Here is a 24533-nt window from a genome sequence, read left to right on the forward strand (position 1 = left end):
AAGAAACTGACGAACCCAGAGCCAATAACTGAGCAGAGTCTTGCAATGTTTTTTTATTATGTACCGGGGATTTAGAAATTCATTTGGGAAAATATATACATGGGAAAATCGGTATGAGAGACACCTATGTATTTCTGAAATTGGAACAAAATATAGAGTTTAGAAACAGTAGATGTTTGCACATTTCCGAAATTGTGAGTACCCATACTAGCATGAGAATTATAGGTCGTTTTTCAAAAATTACTTATTTTTTGCACATTGTCTTTCATTTGGAAGGCAAAAATGCATCGAAAGTCAATAGGTAATAACAGTTGCCCCACAATTCTCTGTTACCCTAAGTCTCCCGATGTAAACGGTTCCTCACTTGTGTGGGTAGGCCTAGTGCCCGCGACAGGAAACGGCTTAAAACGCAATGTGGACACATTTTATTTTTGCAGTGAAACTGACCCTTTTTTTGCAAAGTGCCCAGCTGTACATTTTGAACCCTAGCTCTGCTGGCACCTAGGGAAACCTAACAAACTTATACATTTTTGAAAACTAGACACCCAGGGGAATCCAGAATAGGGTGACTTGACCGGCTCCCACCAGGTTCTATTACATAGAATTCCTTGCAAACTTGAAAATATGTAAAAAAAAGAAATACACATTTTTCTCAAATTTCTCTGGTGAAAAATTCTAGAATCTGCATGGATCCACAAACTACCACACACATCGCATTCCCCAAAGTCCTCCAAGAAAAATGGTACCCCACTTGTGTGGGTAGGCCTAGTGCCCGCGACAGGAAACGGCTCAAAACGCAACGTGGACACACCACATTTTCACAGTGAAAACTGACACTTTTTTTCCAAAGTTCATAGCTGTAGATTTTGAACCCTAACTTTGCCAGCACCTAGGAAACCTAGCAAACCTATACATTTTTGAAAACTAGATACCCAGGGGAATCCAGGATGGGGTGACTTGACTGGCTCTAACCAGGTTCTGTTACCCAGTATCCCTTGCAAACCTAAAAATGTGTCCAAAAAACACATTTTCCTCACATTTCTGTGGTGGAAAGTTCTGGAATCAGTGAAGATCCACAAAATTCCACCCTCCCCGCATTCACCAAAGTCTTCCAAGTAAAATGGTACCTCACTTGTGTGGGTAGGCCTAGTGCCCGCGACAGGAAACGGGCCAAAACGCAATGTGGACACACCACATTTTCACAGTGAAAACGGTCCCTTTTTTTGCAAAGTGCCTAGCTGTAGATTTTGAACCCTAGCTCTGCTGACACTTCAGGAAACCTAGCAAACCTATACATTTTTAAAAACTAGACACACAGGGGAATCCAGGATGTGGTGACTTGACTGGCTCTCACCAGGTTCTGTTACCTAGAATCCCTTTCAAACCTAAAAATGTGTCCAAAAAACTAATTTTCCTCACATTTCTGTGGTGGAAAGTTCTGGAATCTACGTAGATCCACAAAATTCCATGCACCCCACGATCTCCAAAGTCATCCAAGAAAAATGGTACCTCACTTGTGTGGGTAGGCCTAGTGCCCAACACAGGAAACGGCCCAAAACGCAACGTGGACACACCACATTTTCACAGTGAAAACTGACCCTTTTTGGCAAAGTGCCTAGCTGTAGACTTTGAACCCTAGCTCTGCTGTCACCTAGGGAAATGTTAGATTGGGGAGTCCCTAGTTGGCACAGGTAGGTACTTGTGACAAATAGGGACCCTTGAATCTAGTCAGGGTAAGTGGGTACACTCCTAAAATAACCCCTGCTCACCCCCTTGGTAGCTTGGCACGAGCAGACAGGCTTATCTCAGAGGCAGTGTGCAAAGCATTTGTGAACACATACAGTAATCAAGTGACAACACTACCGATGGACGCCACACATGTTTTATATCAAAAATAAGTATTCTTTAAATAGATTTAACACAAGACCATAAACGACAAAAATCCACAATACTGTTAATTTAAAATGGTAGTTTTAGCTTAGTTCTCTTTTAGATCTTAAATGCGACACTTTGAGTCAATGTACCTTTAGATGGGGCAAGCAGGGCAACGAAAGTGTTGCAACGATGGTGATGCGATGAAAGTTTTGTGCAAAGAAATAAAGATGTGAAGATCTTCCTGATGCGGCACGATTCTCCGATGTTGCTAGAAGACTTGACTCGATACGTCAGCTGCAGCAGCGACACCCTTTTCCAGTGATGTGACAACAGCGGCTTTGGCGGCGACACTCTTCTCTGACGATGTGAGACATTTCCGCTCGATGCGACAGCTGCAGCGGTGACACCCTTGTTCAGTGATGCGACGGCAGCAGCTCCGACGGCGTTCACGCTTCTCCGTGGATGCGAGGCGCTTTTCTTGATGCGGTGCAATGTGACAGCTACAGGGGTGACATTCATGATGCGATGGCAGCGGCTGCGATGGCAACACGCTTCCTCCTAGATGTGAGACTCTTCTTGGGATGCGGTGCAATGCAACAGCTACAGCGGCGACACCCTTGTTAAGTGATGCGGCGGCTGCGACGGCGACACGCTTCTTCGGTGTAGCGGGACGCTTCTCGTGATGTGGTGCAATGCGACAGCTACAGCGGCGACACCCTTGTTCAGTGATGCGACGGCAGCGGCTGCGTCGACGACACGCTTCTTCTCCGTGAGTCACGCTTCCAGCTCCTTGCAAAACGCAGTCTCTCAGAAGGCACAAAACAGCAGCAGGCACTTCCAAAGAACTCTTGGGAGCTAGGGGTTGAAGTCTGTTGTCCCTGAGACTTCAGCAGGAGGCAAGCTATTTTCCAAGGACTTGGAGATCCTTGCACAAGTTGAATGAAAATGCACACAAAGTCCTTTCTCCTTTCTTTGGCAGTCAAGCAACCACTGCAGGCCAATACCCCAAGGAGCACTTCAGCATAGGGACAGTCTCTCCTCAGTTTCTTCTGGTTCCACTCCTCAGCAAAGGTTTCTTCTTGTTTCCCAAAGTAATCTAAAGTTCTTGGGTTTGGGTCCCAATATTTATACCCAGTTTCTCTTTGTTCTCTGAAGTCAGAGAGGCCTTTGCCTAGTCCAGACCAGTTCTGGACAGTCCTGGAGCACTTTGTTTACATGACTCCTTCTTTCCTTTTAGAGTGCAGGGCAGAGACATCAGACACACCACAGGAGGTGGAACCAGCATTGTGGAGGTAAGGCACAGCCCTATTCAGGTCCCAGGTGCAACTCCTCCCTCCCATCTAGATGCAGATCTCTCTATTCACCACTGGGCTGACTCATCCTGTCTTCTGGAATCCCCCAGCCCTGTCACTCAAACTCCAGACAAGGAATACACAGCCTAGCAGAGGCAGGTTTGAATGGTTAGACAAGAAAATAACTACTTTCTAAAAGTGGTATTTTCAAACACAGAATGTTAAAACCAACTTCACTAAAATATGTATTTAATCATTCTGAGTTCAGGCATACTAAATTCGAATTTCTACCATGTTCTCGGAGTCAGTTAGGATTATAAGATGTAATAATCAAACTGCCTATTCTGGCCTATGGAAAACAGGTAGCCTTGCAATAGTGAAAAACAAAAATGGCTGTAATTCACTATTAGGACATGCCACACTCATCAGGGCTTCTCCTACCTTATACTTACAATGCACCCTGCCCTTGGGCCTACCATAGGAGTGTCTGATATGAAGAAAAGGGAAGGTTTAGGGACTGGCAAGTGGGTGCACTTGCCCAGTCAGCATGACAGTACCAGACTGCACGCAGGCTGGCAGGACATAGACACACTTTTACAGGCTGCTTCTGTGGGTGGCACAACCAGTGCTGCAAGCCCACCAGCAGCATTTGGATTTACAAGCCCTGGGCACTCCTGGTGCACTGTACTAGGGTCTGACAAGTAAACCAAATCAGCCAATCATGGAATCACTAATCCATACATCAATTTACATTAGGGAGAGCATATGCACTTTAGCACTGATCAGCAGTGGTAAAGAGCCCAGAGTCATAAAACAGCCAACAACAGGTCAGAAAAATGTAGGAGGAAGACAAATATTTCAGGGATGACCCTGCAAAAAGGGCCAAGTCCAACTGGAAACATAGCAAACCAATATATTTTTTAAAACTAGACACCCAGAGGAATCCAGGATGGGGTGACTTGACTGGCTCTCACCAGGTTCTGTTACCCAGAATCCATTGCAAACCTCAAAATGTGTCATAAAAAACATATTTGCCTCACATTTCTGTGGTGGAAAGTTCTGGAATCTGCATGGATACACCAAATTCCACTCACCCCGCGTTCCCCAAAGTTTTCCGAGAAAAATGGTACAACACTTGTGTGGGTAGGTCTAGTGCCTGCGTCAGGAAAATGCCCAAAACACACGTGGAAACACCACATTTTACAGTGAAAACTGACACTAATTTGCAAAGTCCCTAGCTGTAGATTTTGTCCCTACTTCTGCCGGCACCTAGGGAAACCTACAAACCTATACATTTTTGAAAACTAGACACCCAGGGGAATCCAGGATGGGGTTACTTGTCTGACTCTCACCAGGTTTTGTTACCCAGAATCCCTTGCAAACCTAAAAATCTGTAAAAAAATACGCATTTTCCTCATATTTCTGTGGTGGAAAGTTCTGGAATCTGTGTGGATCCACAAAATTCCACCCACCCCGCGTTCCTCAAAGTCTTCTGAGAAAAATGGTAACCTCACTTGTGTGGGTAGGCCTAGTGCCCACAACAGGAAATGGCCCAAAAAGCAACGTGGACACACCACATTTTCAAAGTGAAAATGGAACCTTTTTTGAAAAGTACCTAGCTGTAGATTTTGAACCCTAACTCCTCCAGCACCTAGGGAAACCTAGCAAACCTATACCTTTTTTAAAATTAGACTACCAGGGGAATCCATAATGGGGGGACTTGACTGGCTCTCACCAGGTTCTGTTACCCAGACTCCTTTGCAAACCTCAGAATTTGACAAATAAACTCATTTCACTCATATTTCTGTGGTGGAAAGTTCTGGCATCTGCGTGGATCCACGAAATTCCACTCACCCTGCATTCCTCAAAGCCTTCTGAGAAAAATGGTACCTCACTTGTGTGGGTAGGTCTAGTGCCTGCATCAGGAAACAGCCCAAAGCACACGTGGACACACCATATTTTCACAGTGAAAACTGCCCCTTTTTTTGCAAAGTGCCTAGCTGTAGATTTTAAACCATAGCTCTGCCGGCACTTAAGGAAACCTAGCAAACCTATAAATTTTTGAAAACTAGACATCCAGGGGAATCCAGGTTGGGGTGACTTGACTGGCTCTTACCAGGTTCTGTTACCCAGAAATCCTTGCAAACCTAAATATGTGTCCAAAAAACACATTTTCCTCACATTTCTGTGGTGGAAAGTTATAGAATCTACGCGAATCCACAAAATTCCACCCAACCCGCGTTCCCAAAAGTCTTCCAAGAAAAATGGTACCTCACTTGTGTGGGTAGGCGTAGTGCCCGCGACAGGAAATGGCCCAAAACGCAACGTGGACACACCACATTTTCACAGTGAAAACGGACCCTTTTTTTGCAAAGTGCCTAGCTGTAGTTTTTGAAGCCTAGCTCTGCCATCTCCTAGGGAAACCTAGCAAACCAATACATTTTTCAAAACTAGACACCCAGGGGAATCCAGGTTAGGGTGACTTGACTGGCTCTTACTAGGTTCTGTTACCCAGAATCCATTGCAAACCTAAATATGTGTCCAAAAAAACAAATTTTCCTCACATGTCTGTGGTGGAAAGTTCTGGAATCTACATGGATCCACCAAAATCCACCCACCCCACGTTCCCCAAAGTCTTCCGAGAAAAATGGTAACCTCACTTGTGTGGGTAGGCCTAGTGCCCGCGACAGGAAACAGCCCAAAACGCAACGTGGACACACCACATTTTCACAGTGAAAACTGTTCCTTTTTTTGCAAAGTGCCTAGCTGTAGATTTTGATCCGTAGCTCTGCAGGCACTTAAGGAAACCTAGCAAACCTATACATTTTTGAAAACTAGACATCCAGGGAATCCAGGTTGGGGTGACTTGACTGGCTCTTACGAGGTTCTGTTACTCAGAATTCCTTGAAAACTTAAATATGTGTCCAAAAAACACATTTTCCTCACATTTCTGTGGTGGAAAGTTCTGGAATCTACATGGATCCACAAAATTCCACCCAACCCGCGTTCCCCAAAGTCTTCCAAGAAAAATGGTACCTCACTTGTGTGGGTAGGCCTAGTGCCCGCGACAAGAAATGGCCCAAAATGCAACGTGGACACACCACATTTTCACAGTGAAAACGGACCCTTTTTTTGCAAAGTGCCTAGCTGTAGGTTTTGAACCCTAGCTCTGCCATCTCCTGGGGAAACCTAGCAAACCAATACATTTTTCAAAACTAGACACCCAGGGGAATCCAGGTTAGGGTGACTTGACTGGCTCCTACCAGGTTCTGTTACCCAGAATTCATTGCAAACCTAACTATGTGTCCAAAAAACACATTTTCCTCACATGTCTGTGGTGGAAAGTTCTGGAATCTCCTTGGATCCACAAAATTCCACCCACCCCGCGTTCCCCAAAGACTTCTGAGAAAAATGGTAACCTCACTTGTGTGGGTAGGCCTAGTGTCTGCGACAGGAAACGGCCCAAAACGCAACATGGACACACCACATTTTCACAGTGAAATCATACCCTTTTTTTGAAAAGTGCCTAGCTGTAAATTTTGAACCCTAGATCTGCCGGCACCTGAGGAAACCTAGCAAACCTATACATTTTTGAAAACTAGATGCCCAGGGGAATCCAGGATGGTGTGACTTGACTGACTCTCACCAGGTTCTAGTACCCAGAATCCCTTGCAAATCTAAGAATGTATCCAAAAAACACATTTTCCTCACATTTCTGTGTGGATCCACCAAATTCCACTCACTCTGCATTCCCCAAAGTCTTCAGAGAAAAATGGAACCTCACTTGTGTGGGTAGGTCTAGTGCCTGCGTCAGGAAACGGCCCAAAACACACGTGGACACACCACATTTTACAGGGAAAACTGACACTATTTTGCAAAGTCGCTAGCTGTAGATTTTGTCCCTACTTCTGCCGGCACCTAGGGAAACCTACAAACCTATACATTTTTGAAAACTAGACACCCAGGGGAATCCAGGATGGGGTTACTTGTCTGACTCTCACCAGGTTTTGTTACCCAGAATCCCTTGCAAACCTAAAAATCTGTAAAAAAATACGCATTTTCCTCACATTTCTGTGGTGGAAAGTTCTGGAATCTGTGTGGATCCACAAAATTCCACCCACCCCGCGTTCCCCAAAGTCTTCTGAGAAAAATGGTTACCTCACTTGTGTGGGTAGGCCTAGTGCCCACGACAGGAAAGGGCCCAAAAAGCAACGTGGACACACCACATTTTCAAAGTGAAAATGGAACCTTTTTTGCAAAGTACCTAGCTGTAGATTTTGAACCCTACCTCCTCCAGCACCTAGGGAAACCTAGCAAACCTATACCTTTTTTAAAATTAGACTACCAGGGGAATCCATGATGGGGAGACTTGACTGGCTCTCACCAGGTTCTGTTACCCAGAATCCTTTGCAAACCTCAGAATTTGACAAATAAGCTCATTTCACTCATATTTCTGTGGTGGAAAGTTCTGGCATCTGCGTGGATCCACAAAATTCCACTCAACCCGCGTTCCCCAAAGTCTTCCAAGAAAAATGGTACCTCACTTGTGTGGGTAGGCGTAGTGCCCGCATCAGGAAATGGCCCAAAACAAACGTGACTCACCACATTTTACAGTGAAAACTGACACTATATTGCAAAGTGCCTAGCTGTAGATTTTGATCCTAGCTCTGCCGACACCTGGGAAACCTACAAAACTATTCATTTTTAAAAACTAGACACCAAGGGGAATCCAAGATGGGGTTACTTGTCTGGCTCTCACCAGGTTCTCTTACCCAGAATCCCTTGCAAACCTCAAAATTTGTAAAAATAAATAAAAACACATTTTCCCCACATTTCTGTGGCGGAAAGTTCTGGAATCTACTAGAACCACAAAATTCCAGCCACCCTGCATTCCCCAAAGTCTTCCAAGAAAAATGGTACCTCACTTGTGTGGGTAGGTCTAGTGCCTGCGTCAGGAAACGGCCCAAAACACATGTGGACACACCATATTTTACAGTGAAAAATTACACTATTTTGCAAAGTCCCTAACTGTAGATTTTGAACCTAGCTTTGCCGGCACCTTGGAAACCTACAGACCTATACATTTTTAAAAACTAGACACCCAGGGAAATCCAGGATGGGGTGACTTGACTGGCTCTCACCAGGTTCTGTTACCCAGAATCCCTTGCAAACCTCAAAATGTGTAAAAAAAACAACATTTTCCACATTTTCTGTGGTGGAAAGTTCTGGAATCTGTGTGGATCCACAAAATTCCACACACCCCGCTTTCCCCAAAGTCTTCCGAGTATAATAGTTCCTCACTTGTGTGGGTAGGCCAAGTGCCCGCGACAGGAAGCGGCCGAAAACGCAACGTCTCTAGCTATAGATTTAGAACCTTATCTCTGCCGGCACCAGGGAAAACTAGCAAACCTATTCATTTGTGAAAACTAGACACCCAGGGGAATCCAGGATGACATTTTCCTCACATTTCTGTGTTAAAAAGTTCTGGAATGTGTGTTGATCCACAAAATTCCACCCACCCCGCATTTCCCAAAGTCGTCCGATAAAAATGATACCTCACTTGTGTTGGTGGGTCAAGTACCCGCGATAGGCAAGGGCCCAAAACCTATTGAGGCAACATCAAAATTACCCTATCACAAAACAAACTGGTTTTGCAAGGGGGGTCCCATGAGTTTTTGGCCCCGGGCTCGGCGGCCATCTAGGGAAACCTACCAAACCCACACATTTCTGAAAACTAGACACCCAGGGGAGTCACTTTTTTTCTCAAATTTCTGTGTGGGAAAGTTCTGGAATCTGCATGGATCCACAAATTTCCTTCAAAATCTACAGCTAGTCACTTTGGAAAATAGTGTCAGTTTTCACTGTAAAATGTGGTGTGTCCACGTTGCATTTTGGGCTGTTTCCTGTCGTGGGCACTAGGCCTACCCACACAAGTGAGGTACCATTTTCTTGGAAGACTTTGGGGAATGTGTGGTGTGTGGAAGTTTGTGGATCCATGCAGATGCCATAACTTTCCTTCACAGAAATATGAGGAAAATGTGTTTTTTTAACTAAGTTCGAGGTTTGCAAGGGATTCTGTGTAACAGAACCTAGTAAATCACCCCATCCTGGATTCCCTTCAGTGGCTATTGTTCAAAAATATATAGGGTTGCTATGTTTTCCTAGGTGCCGGCTGTGCTAGGACCCAAAACCAATAGATAGGCACTTTCCGAAAAAAAGTCGGTGCCTAGTGGGCTTTCTGCCGCCCTGGGGATGGTAGAAAGCAGGGGCTATTGTCTCGATATGCCCCCGAGGGGGGCAGAAAGACTGTGGCCATTCTTTTGGGGGTTTGGGGGCATTGGGATGCCCAATTCTGGTCAGCCCCTACCCCATGCGTATAAAAAAGCCAGCATATTTAGTGCACATAGTGGGCTTTTTGCCCTCCCCTGGGGCGGCCAGATCATTAGCTATTGCCTCATCTACCTCCGGGGGGGCAAAACGTATTTTCTTTTCTTTGGAGGTAGGGTGGGGGCATGTGCATGTCCATTCTGGGCAGCACCCACCCCAGGCCTATAAAAAAAACATGGCGTCTAGGGTGCTTTCTCTCCCCCGGGGGAAGATTGGGGACTACTGCCCCATCTGGCCCCCGGGGGGGCATAAATACTGGATGTTTGTGGGGGAGGGGAGGTGTGGGGCATTGGCATGCCCATCTTGGGCAACCCCCAGCCCTAAATTCATCGGGGAAAACAAATCTGGTGTATAGTGGACTTTCTGCCCCCCCCCCCCCCCGGGGAGGGCAGATATGGGGCAACAATTCCTGATATGCCCCCCATTGGGCAGCCCCCACCCCGGTGGGGCAGAAAGACTGTACCTTTGTGATGGGGGTTGGGGGCATTGGCATGCCCACATTGGGCAGCCCCCACCCCTAATTATAATTTTTTTTAAATCCCTGATATCTAGTAGACTTTTTACCCCCTGAAGGGGGCAGATTAGGGGCTCCTGCCCCCATCTTCCCCCTGGGGGGGGGGTAGAAAGAATGTACCTTTGCAGCGGGGGGTAGGGGCATTGGCATGCCCATATTGGGCAGCTCCCACCCCTAATTATAATGTATATACAGTCCAGTGACCAGGTGGATCTGTCTCCAAAGAGTAGAAATTCAGTCTTGTCTGTGTTGACCTGAAAGGAGTTGTGTTCATCCAATGTGCCGGGGAGTTCAAGCATCCCTTGAACTGCATCTGTAACAAGCGATGAGAGATAATTTGCCTCTCATTCACACATGCATGGAAACAAGGTTGAAAGGCATTGATAGGACACCTGAAAGTGCGACATCAAGATTGAAAAGTGTTAGCTAATTGATGAACTCTGCAGTTTATAGTTTTGATGGAACAGAAAAAGGGGGCATGCTAACTGTGTCATTTCAGCAATAAAAGAGACTTGCCAAGAGGAAGCAGTTTCTTTAGTAACAAAATGTAAGAGTCGGTCCTGGTGTTACCATGTTGAATGCCGCAGAAAGATCTAAGAGGATTATTGTGGTTCACTCCATCATCTAGTACTTAGCAGAGCAGAACTCCTCCATGATTTACACCAGGACCCTTTACGTATTATTTCTAGGACAAGAGTCTTACTGAACAATGAAGTAGCACTACCAAAATGGATTAATGGCTACAATGCCACAGAGGTGGTAAACTTACTTCTCTGTGCTCTTTACTCATATTACGGGCTTTGTGTCAATATCTTGTTGTTTAATTGATCTTTCATGCTTTTTGTATTACTGGAGGATGATGGGTCCATTTGTGCACTTATCATGTAAAAAACTTTTTAATGATTGAACTCTTAGCCCTTATTATGTAAGTAATCTTTTAGTTCTTTTTGTTAGCTTGCGCTTTTATCCTAGTACCATCTTTGTTCCCTTAATGACCACTTTGGGGGTAGGCTGTCTTTTGTGTTCAGAGGCATCTAGGCTCCAGTTCATTTTTACTATGGCCAGTCAGTTTTTAGTGTATGTTTATTATGGAAACCCCAGCATCCTTGTCTTCTAGGTAATTTTTTGTGCTCCCTCACCCCACCCATTCAATGAATTGTCTGCTATTTTCCCAAAGATGGTACACAGCCAAAATACATAAATGGCTGCTGAGCCAAAAAAGTGATAAGCATTCTCGCCTGTTCTCTTGACTCATATTGGGGGTCTTGTGATTAGCATATTTATTGGGCCCTTTTGTTTATCTTTTTTTAAGGATTTTATTTATTTATAATACACTTTTAAAACATTAGTGCAACGGAGTGGTGACACTATATGTTGGAAGGTGGATAATTGGTAGGGGTAAGTGTGCAACTACCAGCAGCAACAAGGCCACAAACTCAATATAAAGACCAGTCAAGATCTGGTTACATTAGCTCCTGGCTCAACCATTGGTAGCTGGCTATGAGCAGGCAGGATTACCGTAGGAGACAGGTTTGTGAAGCATTTAAAAACACCAATACACTAAATAAGTCAAACACAACACACAATAAAATATCCACAAACAATTTATAAAAATCTAAAATATTTTTATGATTAACTTCACACCAAAACTGCAAAAATCCAATTAAGGGAACTGGATATATTGTTTTTTAAAGAATAAACACTTTCTGGTGCGCAAAAACATATAGAGCCAACTTGGGACATGTGGTTGTGCGTGACCGGGAGAAAGTCAAAGTTTGAGGCCGGCCACGATGGAGCCCTGGTTGAATACACTAAGCTGGAGGCCCCGTTCAAAGTTTTACCTTCGCAGTTTGTCAAGCGAGGCTCCTCTTCAAGCCAGGAACGAGTCCATGGTGGTGACTTTGCTCAGTACAAGGCCTCAGTCAAATCCTGGAAGTCTTGCCTCTGGAGCTTTCAGCTGGATGTACCGGAAATCCAGGCCAGGTAATGGTTTGAAGTCAGCATGCAGACTCTCATCGACAGGTCTGTCGCTTTATGGAACTTTTTCAAAGTTGCTCCAAACTTCTTTCTGGAGCTCCTCTTGAGGGTTCAAGGATTCCAAAACACACATCAAAGGGTCTAGAATCTCTGAGTAGGTCCTTGGAAGTCCACTGGACGCATTCCAAGCTGGGGACTTCTTGGGGGTGATGGTGGAGGTGAGCTCTGTTAACCTGTTGCTTTCGGGGAGTCCACTCCTTCATCCTTTTTGAAGCAAGGCAAACTTCTCTGGGTTGTGGTTCCAATTGTGCAGCAGGAGCCATCCTTTAGGGTGCAATACTTTGGGGTGCAGACCAGGGTTGCAGGGAGGCAGTTCTTCTTCTCTTTGTAGTTTTAAACAGCATATCTGAGTTGCTATGCAGCTCTCACAAATATATCCAATGTTCTGGAAAGACAAGTAGGAGAGCACCCCTGACCAATGGGGTACAGGGTGCCACCCAAAAGCATGACAGCTTCCTCTAAAGTGTGGCATAACCTTGCCCCACAAAGCACTGTACTTTAATATTCAAAATGGAGAATTTTACTCCTTGAGAGTAAGAGCTGGCTAAGCTAACCTACTGGTGTGAGTAATTTTACATCACACTCCCTTTCAAGACCTCTAGCAAACTTGGTGCCTGGGGCTCCAATCTGGCTGGAGGGTACACAAAAAGGGGGTAGGCATGGCTGGCATTCTTTACTGTCCTGCTCTCTTTGAAGCCCTGTTCTCTTTAGCTGCCGAGCTCCCCCCACCAGATAACCTCTGCCTCTATGCAGGCCACTTATCAACTCATCAAAGCAGTTTGGCTAAGCCTATTAATGACTGACCAATCAATAGAGACTGCATGAAGGCTCGATTGTGGCTGACAGAAAATAAAGTTCTATAACTTCTTTTCTGTGTTAATTGTGATAAATTCAGCAGTTGCAAATTGTTAGATTTATCATTACCAATCGTTTAAGTACTTGAAATATTATTGTATCTCACTTCTGTCAATAGTTACACTGTATTGCAAGATTACCAAGGTAGCCTATGGAGCTAAAATGCTACAATGGAAGAAAAACAAAATTGGCAGTTGTTTCTTCACCAGGGTATATAAAACATCTTTTAAAATGTCCCTGATTATTTATACATGGCACCCTACCCTGGGGGCACCTAGGATAGACCTTAGGGGGGCCCTATATGTAAAAATAAGGGAGTGTAATACTTGGGAAGTATCTTTAAATCCAAAGTCGAATTTGCATGTAATTTCAATTTAAAAGCAGCTTGCAAAGCAGGGCTGACTTTCAAAATGACAGCAGGCAACACAGCAGTGCACACTTAAGTGTCTCAAAGCTGATGGACTTCTGACCTACATGCCCTTCTATGTACTAGGGACTTACAGGCAGGTTGTCAGAGCCAATTTCAATTGCACCTAATTACCATATTGTTTTTAATCCGGATACTTGCCCTGGATAGCAGAGCCCAGGGCACAGTCAGTCAACGGTGAGTTTTCTTGGCAAAAAGTATGGCTTTCTCACATGCCCCCCAAACAAAAGGTGATCGGTAACTAGCCTACAGCCTGGTAGTCCTCATCAGCTAAGTGGAAAAACCTGGAAAGTCCATTGCCATGGGCAGTCCCAGGCCTGTGTTTCACTGTAAAGTCCATCCCCTGTAGGGAAATTGACCACCTCAATAGGTTAGGATTCTTCCCACTCATCTACATGAGCCATCTGAGAGATCTGTGGTCAATTTGAACATGGAAGTGAGTACCAAACAGGTATGTTCTCAGCTTTTTCAGTGACCAAATCACAGCACAGGCTTACCTCGCAATGGCACTCCACCTTTATGGGTAACCAGCCTACAGCCTGGTAGTCCTCATCAGCTAAGTGGAAAAACCTGGAAAGTCCATTGCCATGGGCAGTCCCAGGCCTGTGTTCCACTGTGAAGTCCATCCCCTGTAGGGAAATTGACCACCTCAATAGATTAGGATTCTTCCCACTATTCTGCATGAGCCATCTGAGAGATCTGTGGTCAATTTGAACATGGAAGTGAGTACCAAAAAGGAATGTTCTCAGCTTTTTCAGGGACCAAATCACAGCAAAAACTTACCTCGCAATGGGACTCCATCTTTATTCTTTGGGAAGAAGTTGCCTGCTAATCTAACCAAATAGCTTATCAAGGCCCTCCTCATTTACTTGTGCCAACACTTTCCCAACCCCTTGCTCTGAAGCATCTATCGCCTGAACCACAAATTCCTTTGTGAAGTCAGTGGCCAGCAACACTGATGCTGAACACATAGCCTATTTCAAAGTGTCAAAGGCCTTCTGACACTCTGAGGTCCACATGACCTTCTTTGGTCGCATTTTTAGAAGTGAGTTCTGTCAGGGGAGCCACAATGGGCCCATAGTTCTGAGCAAATCTTCTAAAATACCCAGTTAGACCAGGGAAGGCCCTGACCTGTGCCTGGGTAGTAGGAGCTGCCTATACCAAAATGTTTTGGATTTTGGCCTGTAGAGGTTGTGCATGGCCTCCACCTACAACTTGACCCAGGTACACAACTGCACTCTGCCCTATTTGGCACTTACTGGCCTTAATAGTCAGGCATGCCTGCTGCAGGACCCGAAGCACTTCCTTTAGGTGGCTTAAGTGATCCTTTCCCGTAGTACTGTATACAGCTATAACATCCAAATAAGCTTCACTGAACTACTACAGCCCAGATATGACTATGTTCACCAACCTTTGGAAGGTGGCAGGGGCTTCCTTTAAGCCAGAGGGCATTACATTACATTGATATTTGTCCCTCTGGGTGGAGAATGCTGACCTCTCCTTTCCTCCTTCACTGAAGGCAATCTTCCAGTAGCCTGAGGTCAAATCAGATGTACTCAGGTACTCAGAAGCTCCTAACCTATCAATGAACTCTTCCACTCTAGATATAGGGTGAGCATCAGTCATTGTGACTGCATTCAGTCCTCTGTATTCCACACAGGACCTCAATTCCTTCGTTTCCCCCTGGGGCTTAGGTTTGGCTGCCAGCACCACTGGGCTAGTCCATGGCTATTAGAGGAATAAATTGTCCCCAACTACAGCATCTGAGCTACTTCAGCCGTGGTGCTGTCTCCGACCTGGTCAGACAATCTTTAGAACTTGATTTTGAAATGTAGGCTGTTACCAGTGCCAATGTCATGTATAGACCAGCTACTGATACCTGGAGTCAAGGTAAACAAACCATCAAATGGCTCCAGTACATGCTTGCAGTCTCTGTGCCATAGAGGAGGTCTGGCCCTTGCTCAGTCTCCTCCTCTCCTACCTGATCTGTGACCATCAACATGGTCATATCTGCCCTGTCTTGGTGGGGTTTCGACCTACGGACATGCAGAACCTGGTGACGGTTCCTAGGGGTATTTAGGTCTACCAGGTAGGTAACCTCACCCTTTTTCTCTAGGATGGAAGAGGACCCAGTTCACTTGCCCTTGAAGTCCTAGGAGCCACAGACTCCAACACACAGCACATTCTTTTTATGATTAAAATGATACCATAAAAATGTAAGATAGGGAACCTGAGACGTACATTTTAAAACAAAAACAGTTTCTAGAGCTTAAAAACATATAGCACCAACTTGGGACATCTGGTCGTGATTAACTGGGGCAAAGGCAAAGTTTGAGGCCGACCGCAATGATTTTCTACTTTCGTCGAGCAAAGCTCCTCTTTAGGCGGAGATTTGAGTTGACAACAGAGGCATGGTTCAGCATGAGGCCTCGTGAAATCCTGGATGACTTGAGCTCTGGTGCTTTCAGTGGGACGAACATAAAGTCTAAGCCGGGTCATGGTTTGATGTTGGTGGTATTGTGCATAGTCACCTCATGGAGCTTTTTCCAAAAGTTGCTCCAAACTCATAGAACTTCCTCCTGAAGTTCCTTTTGAGGGTTCAAAATTTCCAAAACATAAATCCAAGGGTCTGGTAGCTCTGAGATGGTCCTTGGTCAATTCCTGCAATGCACTTGGCCAAATCCCTAAAACACCACTGGATGCTCCTCGTCAAGTACTTTATTCAGTTCAGATAAATAAATTATATCTCTCCTTCAACTATCCCATTTCAGCCCCATCTTTATGTCGGGCTACAATCACTGTTTACCTCTAAGACTTTTCTGATCTTTCTGTATATACTATTTATTCATCCAATTACTCTCATATCCAGCTCCCTTTTCATATCTCTGACTGCCACATATTCTGTTGAGAGGAGTTTACAAGGTTAGTCCCACAGCTTCTTCATCTCTGAATTTTTTCACTTTTCAGTGCTTCAGTCCCTGATGTTTTGATACTAACCCTTGTTATCCCTTTTCTTAACAAACCTCGACTCCTCTGTATTTCTCCCTTTCCATTGAAGATTCTGGAAGGAGATGTCAGTAATCTGTGTTTTGTACAACCATATGACCTTCTTGTTGCCTTTCATTTTGGCTGCCAAATTGCAAGAGTCACTTAGAACTCTCTCCTTGCTGTCCTTTTTTATCGAAACTCAGAGATATCTTGGAACAAGGTGGGCATAGCATCTTGATCCTGCTATATCTATCGAAGCATTAAATATTGTCTCCGTTAGCATTCTAATTACCTGTCTCTAAACAATCGGTATATGGAATGATGCTATTATTTGGTTATATGTCTTCCCATCCAATACATATCCCATGCCTTGTCATTTCATATTTATTACCATCACCTGTGCTGTTTACCTGGGCTCTACACTGTGCCACACTCTAATATTTACATCACCCCTCTTGCCTCACTAATATTTTTCTTTGGATTCAAAAAGATATCATGGGCAGGTGAAATGCACATAATTCTATGTTTCGATGATGTTCTCAAACTCTTCTAAAAAATATTTTTATCCTGCTTTTTGGCAGAAGCCAGCTGGATCTACAATCACTGCTCCAGGCGATACAACTGAAAGCTTACTTATGATTGGTTGCTTCTGTAAATTGCATTGATCTTTATTTGGTTGATGAAATAAGTAGCATTGAATAAAGCAAATGTTTGCAGGATTTTCTGAGAATTGTGAGCTACATCTTGAAAGAGAAATCTGTGACTTCAAACCAGTCTGCCTTGATATCTCTTGCAGCAACACACCTCTTTACAATCTACACATGACCTACCACCCCCAGGAGACAATCAGGTTTTCATAGCCCAGATCATGGAAACCATTGTTACTAAGGGTGGGCAGTAAACTCCCCTCCGCCGGTGGAGATCACAGAGTTTTTCTCACTCCACATTCCGCTTGCAGGACGGAGTTTGGCAAAAACTTTGTCTACGCAGTGGAGCCGAGTCTACCGGCACCCCGGGTGGACCCAGCCATCGGGAGATCCAATATGACTCGTCAACAGATCGGGTACAGCCAGGAATGACTGTGAATGGGTTCAATCATCACTCGCTTGATCACCGGGGTTAGCGGCATCTTCCACGTAGCTGGTCTTGAAAATCTAGAAGAGAGGTGCTGCAGCCTAACCTTGTCTACCCAGCCAAAAACGAAACTAGTACTCACTGCCCGCTCCAGGTTGGGCGGCACCCTCTGACTGTGAAAGGACGGCTCAAACAGCCAATCAGCAGCCGCGGTCGGTAGTAGGAGTAACTGCAGGGTGGTGAAGTGGGGAGGGGGAGGGGCAGGGTGGGGATAGTATACTGAAATGAAGTAAGAATAAATTTTGTTGCGTGCACTGCATCGCATTTGGGGATGCAGTGCACGCAACGAAATTTGTTTTATTAATTTATATGTTAACTTACCTGTAAACCTCCGTAATCCGTAGTTTACTACCCCCCACCCTGCCCCTCCCCCTCCCCACGTCACCGCCCTGCAGTTACTCCTACTACCGACCGCGGCTGCCAATCAGCTCACCTAGGGATACTCTGTGGTGCCCTAGGATTGGCTCTAGTAGATCACATGCTCCATTGCTATATTTCCTTTCACTTTTAGCAGCACCTCCCGCTCAAATCAAAAGTGTCTCCTAGGATAACATTCACTCGGATTGGTTGTTCTATAACCACGACGAACAAAAACTACAGACTACCTATATTCTTAAAAGCCAAGCAATGAACTGAGTTCACTGACTGTCCATGTAAGTAGCGGACAGGTGGTCACGTTAATGGGAAAAAGATGCTGGGAATGTACATGCCAAGTACAATCATGTTCTCTGAGCTCTTGATGAGATGGCGCCATGCACAGGGTAGGTGCAAAGTCTCCCTTCCCAGTAAGTTCTGTGGCCTTATTTTAAGTGCTGTATTCTTGATATGAGGAAGATCTTTTTCAGACCGAAGTCTGATCTCTAGTTGTGTTTAATTACTGAAGGTCTGATTTATATCAATATGCTGCTTTCATCCAGATGATTTGGTCGTATGTGGGTTGTAGCAGTTAGTGGGGTTTGCTGCATGCAGTCTGTGGTCTTCAGCAGTTTAGGCATGTGTCATCTGCAGACACTGGTTTGTGCATTCAGGGATGGCTCATATGTTCCTGAGGTATCTGAGGGTATGGCATCTTGTTTAGGGGTGGGCGTTAGCGAGAGGAGCAACTTTGCCCGCTTGCAAAACTCTGTGGAATTCCACAGAGGTTTTATGCAACTGCGTGGAATTCCGCGTAGTACAGCTACACAAGCTCCCCAACCCCACATTGTAATTAACACCGGATAACTTGTACTCAAATCTTCTTTTGAGACTTCAACCTCCACTGAAGTTATCTGAAAGATCCTGCAGTAAACAGCTTCAAAACCTTCCTTGCTGACCTTAACCTAACCCAATTTTGTGACAGGCCCACACATAACAAAGGGTCGACTTTAGATCTTATCATTGCAATGCCCAATTCAATTTATTGGAATCTATCCTCCCCTGTAATTGGTCCAACCACCACTGCATCACTTTCCTCATCATGCAAGCTGTTAAAACAAAAACAGCTCAACCAACGATACTTAGACTCTAGAAAAGGAGTATACACAACATCAACCACAATGAACTGGCCTCACTCTGCCACAACATCCTGCCTCCTGCTAGTGGGTTGTCAGATGTCCATGATCCTAAAAATCACTACACACGCTCCTTGGTGACTGTTCTTGACTCTATTGCTCCACTACAGCTAAAAAGTGCATCGGCGAAAGACTCCAAACTTTTGTATAATGTTAGCCTCAATACAGAAATGCGCAACTTGAGGCTAGCTGAACATCAGTGGAGATCAGCTCCGTCCCTTGAATACCTCAAGAACCTGAGATAATTGAGAAACAGATACTACAAAAGCTTCAGAAATTCTAAAGTAAATTTTTTCAGAAACCAGCTGGATCAAGCAATTGACTGTCCCAAAAAAACATTTTGAGCTTATAAAAGTACAATTAAACTGCGCCCCCAATCTGTTCCTCGCTGGATCTAGTCCACTACCAAACTGTGAGGAAATCACATCTTTCTTACTTTAGATGACAGAAAACATTTGGAAGGACCTGTGGATGCTCTTGAAACCTGGTCCTCAACCCTTCCTCTCCGCCTCCCGGACTACTGTTCCCTCATGTCCCACTCGGTACGTCCCCAAAAACAATGCATCATAGAACTCTTTGAAAACCTCTGAAGAAAGTGAAATCCACAAGTTTCTAATGTCGCTGAAACTCTCAAACCACATCAATGACCCTCTGCCTCCCAATTTCTTCAAGGAGAAAATACCCTTGATACTCCAACTTTGGACCAATTGCTAATGCCTCCCTCCTCCAAGGCACTATCTATGACTGCCTAAATTCTGGTCAGGTTTTCCCTATCCTAAAAAACATAAAAGCAGATCAAACTGACTTAAACAACTTCCAACCTATCTCCAATATTCCTACCCTGGTGTAGCATCTTGAAAAATGTGTTCACATCCAACTCTGTTCCCACCTCGAACAATTCTAACTTTTAGACCAATTTCAATACGGCTTTCCTCCAGGGCTCATAGTGGACAATGCACTAAAAATGCTAGATGAAAACCAATCCTGTTTCTTAATTCTTAATTCATCGGCATTCGATACGGTTAAGCATGACAACATGCTAGAGCTCTTGAAGCACTGCATGGGTTAACAGAAACAGTCCTTAACTGATTCAACTTCGATCTCCAAAACAGGACTCAAAGAGTAAAGTTTAATCACTCACCAAAGGGGCGAATCACCAAATGAACATTCTAAGGAAACTGACACCCTTTCGCCCTCCCAACTATTTCAAGCATACAGTGCAAGCCTCAGTGATTCCCAGTTTAGACTATGGAAGTGTGCAACCCTCTCTGTTTTGCCCAGATCCAAACTGGCTCCTCTAAGAGCTTCACTCAACTATGCTGCAAGTCTCATCACCTGCTGAAAACGAAACAACCACATCACCCTTGATCTGAAATCCCTCAACTGGCTCCATGCAAAGCTAAAATCTAGCTAAAACTTGCCTGCATAACACACAAATTCCTCCACTTCAACCCTCCTCCCCCAGGTATCTTGCTCAGAAGCTCAATCTTTATGGTCGTTCCAGAACATCAAGAAGCTCCAACACCTTTCTTCTGAAACCGCAGAGATTCTACAAGAAGAAAACCTACAACCGATCTCTCTCTGGGTTGGCCCGGAGAATTTGGAACAGCTTGCACCCTGAAGTCAGAATTAATCCCTCAACAATTTTCTTCAAGAAAGTAGTCAAAGTTCTCCTTATGAACAAGTATTTTCCCCTAGATACTAAGATACCTTTCTTCACTCAATCACATTCATGACTACTCTCACCGGCAAGTTCAGTGTTTTAAACTTAGCAGTCCTGACTCTACCCTGCCGTTTTTTGATACTTCCTAATCCTACAGTTTTATTGACCATGATTCTTAAGCTTTTGTTGAGTTATCCCCTCTGTTCTTGAACATTGTAAATAATACCTTCCCTTCTCTGGGTGCTAACTATATCCTCTATTTTTCTTCGTCATATATGACTTTATTGTTAACATTGTACTGCCCTCTGCAAATTTGTCTTTTCAACAGTTTTTTTTCCACATTTTGTATTCGTTTTAGAACAGTAATAAACATTGTACAGCAGGTACATGATTCTTGAGTTACAATCAATGACCAACATTAAGATTTTAGGTTAATTTTCCATGACTCAAATCTGGCAATTCCGGGCCTATTCCATGATGATATTGCCACCACAATCCCCATACCTTCAGATGTTTCTGGGGCACCCTTAACTCTGTAGACACACTTCTTAGCTTTAACACAATAATCAAAGCCACAAGTCTATTCCCCAACAAAGGTAGCCTTGACTGATTGCCAATGGTGTGCAATATCTATTTTAGGAGTTAGCATACCCATAGCTGACATACATTGTGTGCCCCTTCAACCACCCCACTCATTCATTAACCCAAGGACTGCCATCTTAGGGTCAAATCAACAGACCTGTCAATAAATTGATTCAGTATGCTGTTTTCTGAATAAGACCAATATCATTGTATGATCTGCCATTCCTGGTTTGTGTAAAAGGTGGTGCCCTGTTTCACCTTACACCTAAGACAACTAGGATCAGTCCAGTTCATCATATTACTAAGTCTGGTGGGGTTGTAATAAACTCAGTGCATGCATTTCAACTGAATGAGCCTCAGCCGCATAAAGACAACAGAAACCTGAAGTGCCATTTTTACCACATTCAAATCTGCATCCTCTAGCGTGCTCACATCCTGCTCCCATCATTCTCCCATCAGGGGCCTCAGGTAATAGCAACCAGTGATGTATATTTGATGTATTTTTTTGGGAAATTGCCTTCCCTCCTAGGCTTCACAACTTCAGTTCCAGGCGACTAATATTCGGGCAGCTCAGCTAGACTATCTCTATGAACTTGCAAGGCATAAGGAAGGTGGAAGTAACAATACAATTTTCATTTGTGAAGGTTATAGTTCTCTGTCAGTTGTACAGAAGTTCTAATATAATCACCATCCCAAATATATTCCAATTTCAAAACGCATATATTTAAATTCCTTGGGGCCATAGCCCTTCACTTTCACCATGTGTCTGGTCCATCTGCCACACAAGAGCAGGATATCAGCAGTTAGGGTCAAGGGAGTAGCCCGGGAAAAAATACCCTCCATTTTACAGCACATCCCGAATGGCTGTGAACGAGTCACAAAACAAGCCTGAACTTCCTGATGAAGGATCAGGGATGTTCTCTCCAAATTATTTTGTTTTTAAAGTGAAATTAGTGAGTACATATTTCAGTATAAATTTAAAACAATATGGCCAAAAAGCTCACAAATATTCAAAAAAAGTAATACTAAGATTGTCCTTTCCTGTGGGTTTTTTTTCCACTCAAGAAACAAATGGGACCAAATAATACTTTCACAGAAAAACTTCTCAAACAATTTGGTTAAAATAACCTTGATGTGCATTTGAAATATGCTCCAGGAGTTGTTCTCATCGTTATAGTATCCTCATTTACTTCTACCATGCACAACAAGTTGCTCAAATGTGAGAAGTCGGAACTTAGATAACAGGTCAGAAACATCAGTGGAGGGCAACATATGCTATCCAACACCAACAAGGCTTCGCACAAATGATTTGGAAAAGGTTAGAATAAAGCAAAACTGTGAGTCAAACACCTCATTTTGCCAAGCACATCAACTGTGCTCTTAGCCAAACGAAAGAAATGTTCAATATCTAGGAAGAAAAGACGACTCAAACATCAGTAAGAACATGTTGTGTGATGGCCACTAACTATTGTGACTTACTGCTGTTGTATGAGTCAATAATAAAACAATATTGGTAAAAAAATCCTAACAATTTCCCAACCATCCTATAATCCTTACATCTCTGGTCACCCTCAAGCATTGTGTATGATGTTTAAACCCATGCATGAAGAAGACATAAGGAAACTAACACTAAAGATCATTGGCTTCCACCCCACCAGCTCATCTTACATTTACATATATGATGCAATTCTTCCCATCATTCGCTGACTCTGTTATCAACATGTTTAACTCTTCTCATGAACCTATCATGGTCCCTGGCCAGCTGAAGCAGACAATTATCTCCCCATTACTACAAAAAATCTAAGGAGGTACTGATCAACTACTTAGTGATTTCAAATTTCTCATATTGTAGCAAAATATTGAAAACAGAAGTCACAGAATAACTACAGGAATACATTGAAAAATATTATGTATATATGTATTGATCTCTATATAGTGCAAACATAACTGTCAAGCAGCAGAGCGTTGTACATTATACATGAGGATTTCGGAGACGATTGTCACCTAGGGCAGGATACAAACTTGGGTACCTAGATTACAGTTCCAAAGGTGGCATCTCGAGCCACGATGGCACATCTCCTATTATCTAGTTCATCAATTGAATCAGTATTCCATCTCATGAGAATATCAAAACTGCCCAGCTAGCAGCAAAAAGGGACTCCATATCATCTATCATGTTCACCACTTGCCAATACACCTGAAAATCTCTGTAGCACATAACACCACAGACCAGCAAGCACTTCTCTACTCTATCCTCCACATACACGGCGCAGAGTAAATCACCATAGGGATCCTTTCTGTTATTCAACAGCAACTTATTTTCTTGTTTATGTCTTCGAGCAATACCAGGAGCATATCAAAATATATTCTCACGCACAGGCTACAAAACCCTTAAAAACAAGCTGTTTGGATGTGTTTAAAGCTACAGAATTGCAAGCACTTTATCAGCATTGAATACTCTCAGTGGCTTATCATGTAATACAAGATCACATTTGTGATGATCTGAATCGCACAAAAGGCGTATTGGAACAATTCCCTGCATACCTACACATTTTGCCTCATTACATACCACCTGAAAAATATACATAGCCACCCCTCACTCGACTCCGTAATGACTGGAAGTTCAGGGTGGGTTTAAAACACTTGAATGCTGTTAAGCTTAGCCTAAGGGCCTAATCAAACTATCACTGAATGAGGAGACACTTCATAATAACATTATTTAGAGGTGAGCTAGTCTAAAGAACTGCCTTTATGATTTGCATCCATAATTGAGGATACCTGTCTACGTTTCCCCATCCCTTACAACAGGATGTTAGCTGCCTTGCTGTTGTATCTGACATGTTTCTCTGTATTTAGTGCTCAGCAATAACCTGAAAGATACACTCAATGCTATACAAAACAATAAAATAAGTTTCCTAATTATATTTTAATTATATGCTTTCCCAAAAATACATTGGTGCCATGATACCAATACCCTTAGCATCATAATACTCCCTGAATAAACCTGGTGTGGTACTTGGCTTCTCCTCCTCCAATCTCTGGTGTTCTAAATTGCTTATCATTTTCTGAAATATCTCACTGATTCGCAATGTGTCGGGAATGTTTATAAAGCTGTCTAATGTTTGCAGCCGGCATACATACTCCTGCTTTATCCAATATTTGTGCTGGCCCAGCAGCTGCTACACATTGATAGAGTGCTTGTCCTACCACCTTCTCACATGTCAGTGAA

This window comes from Triturus cristatus, chromosome 5_1 (genome assembly GCF_964204655.1).
Source record: "Triturus cristatus chromosome 5_1, aTriCri1.1, whole genome shotgun sequence".
In the NCBI taxonomy this organism is placed as follows: domain Eukaryota; kingdom Metazoa; phylum Chordata; class Amphibia; order Caudata; family Salamandridae; genus Triturus; species Triturus cristatus.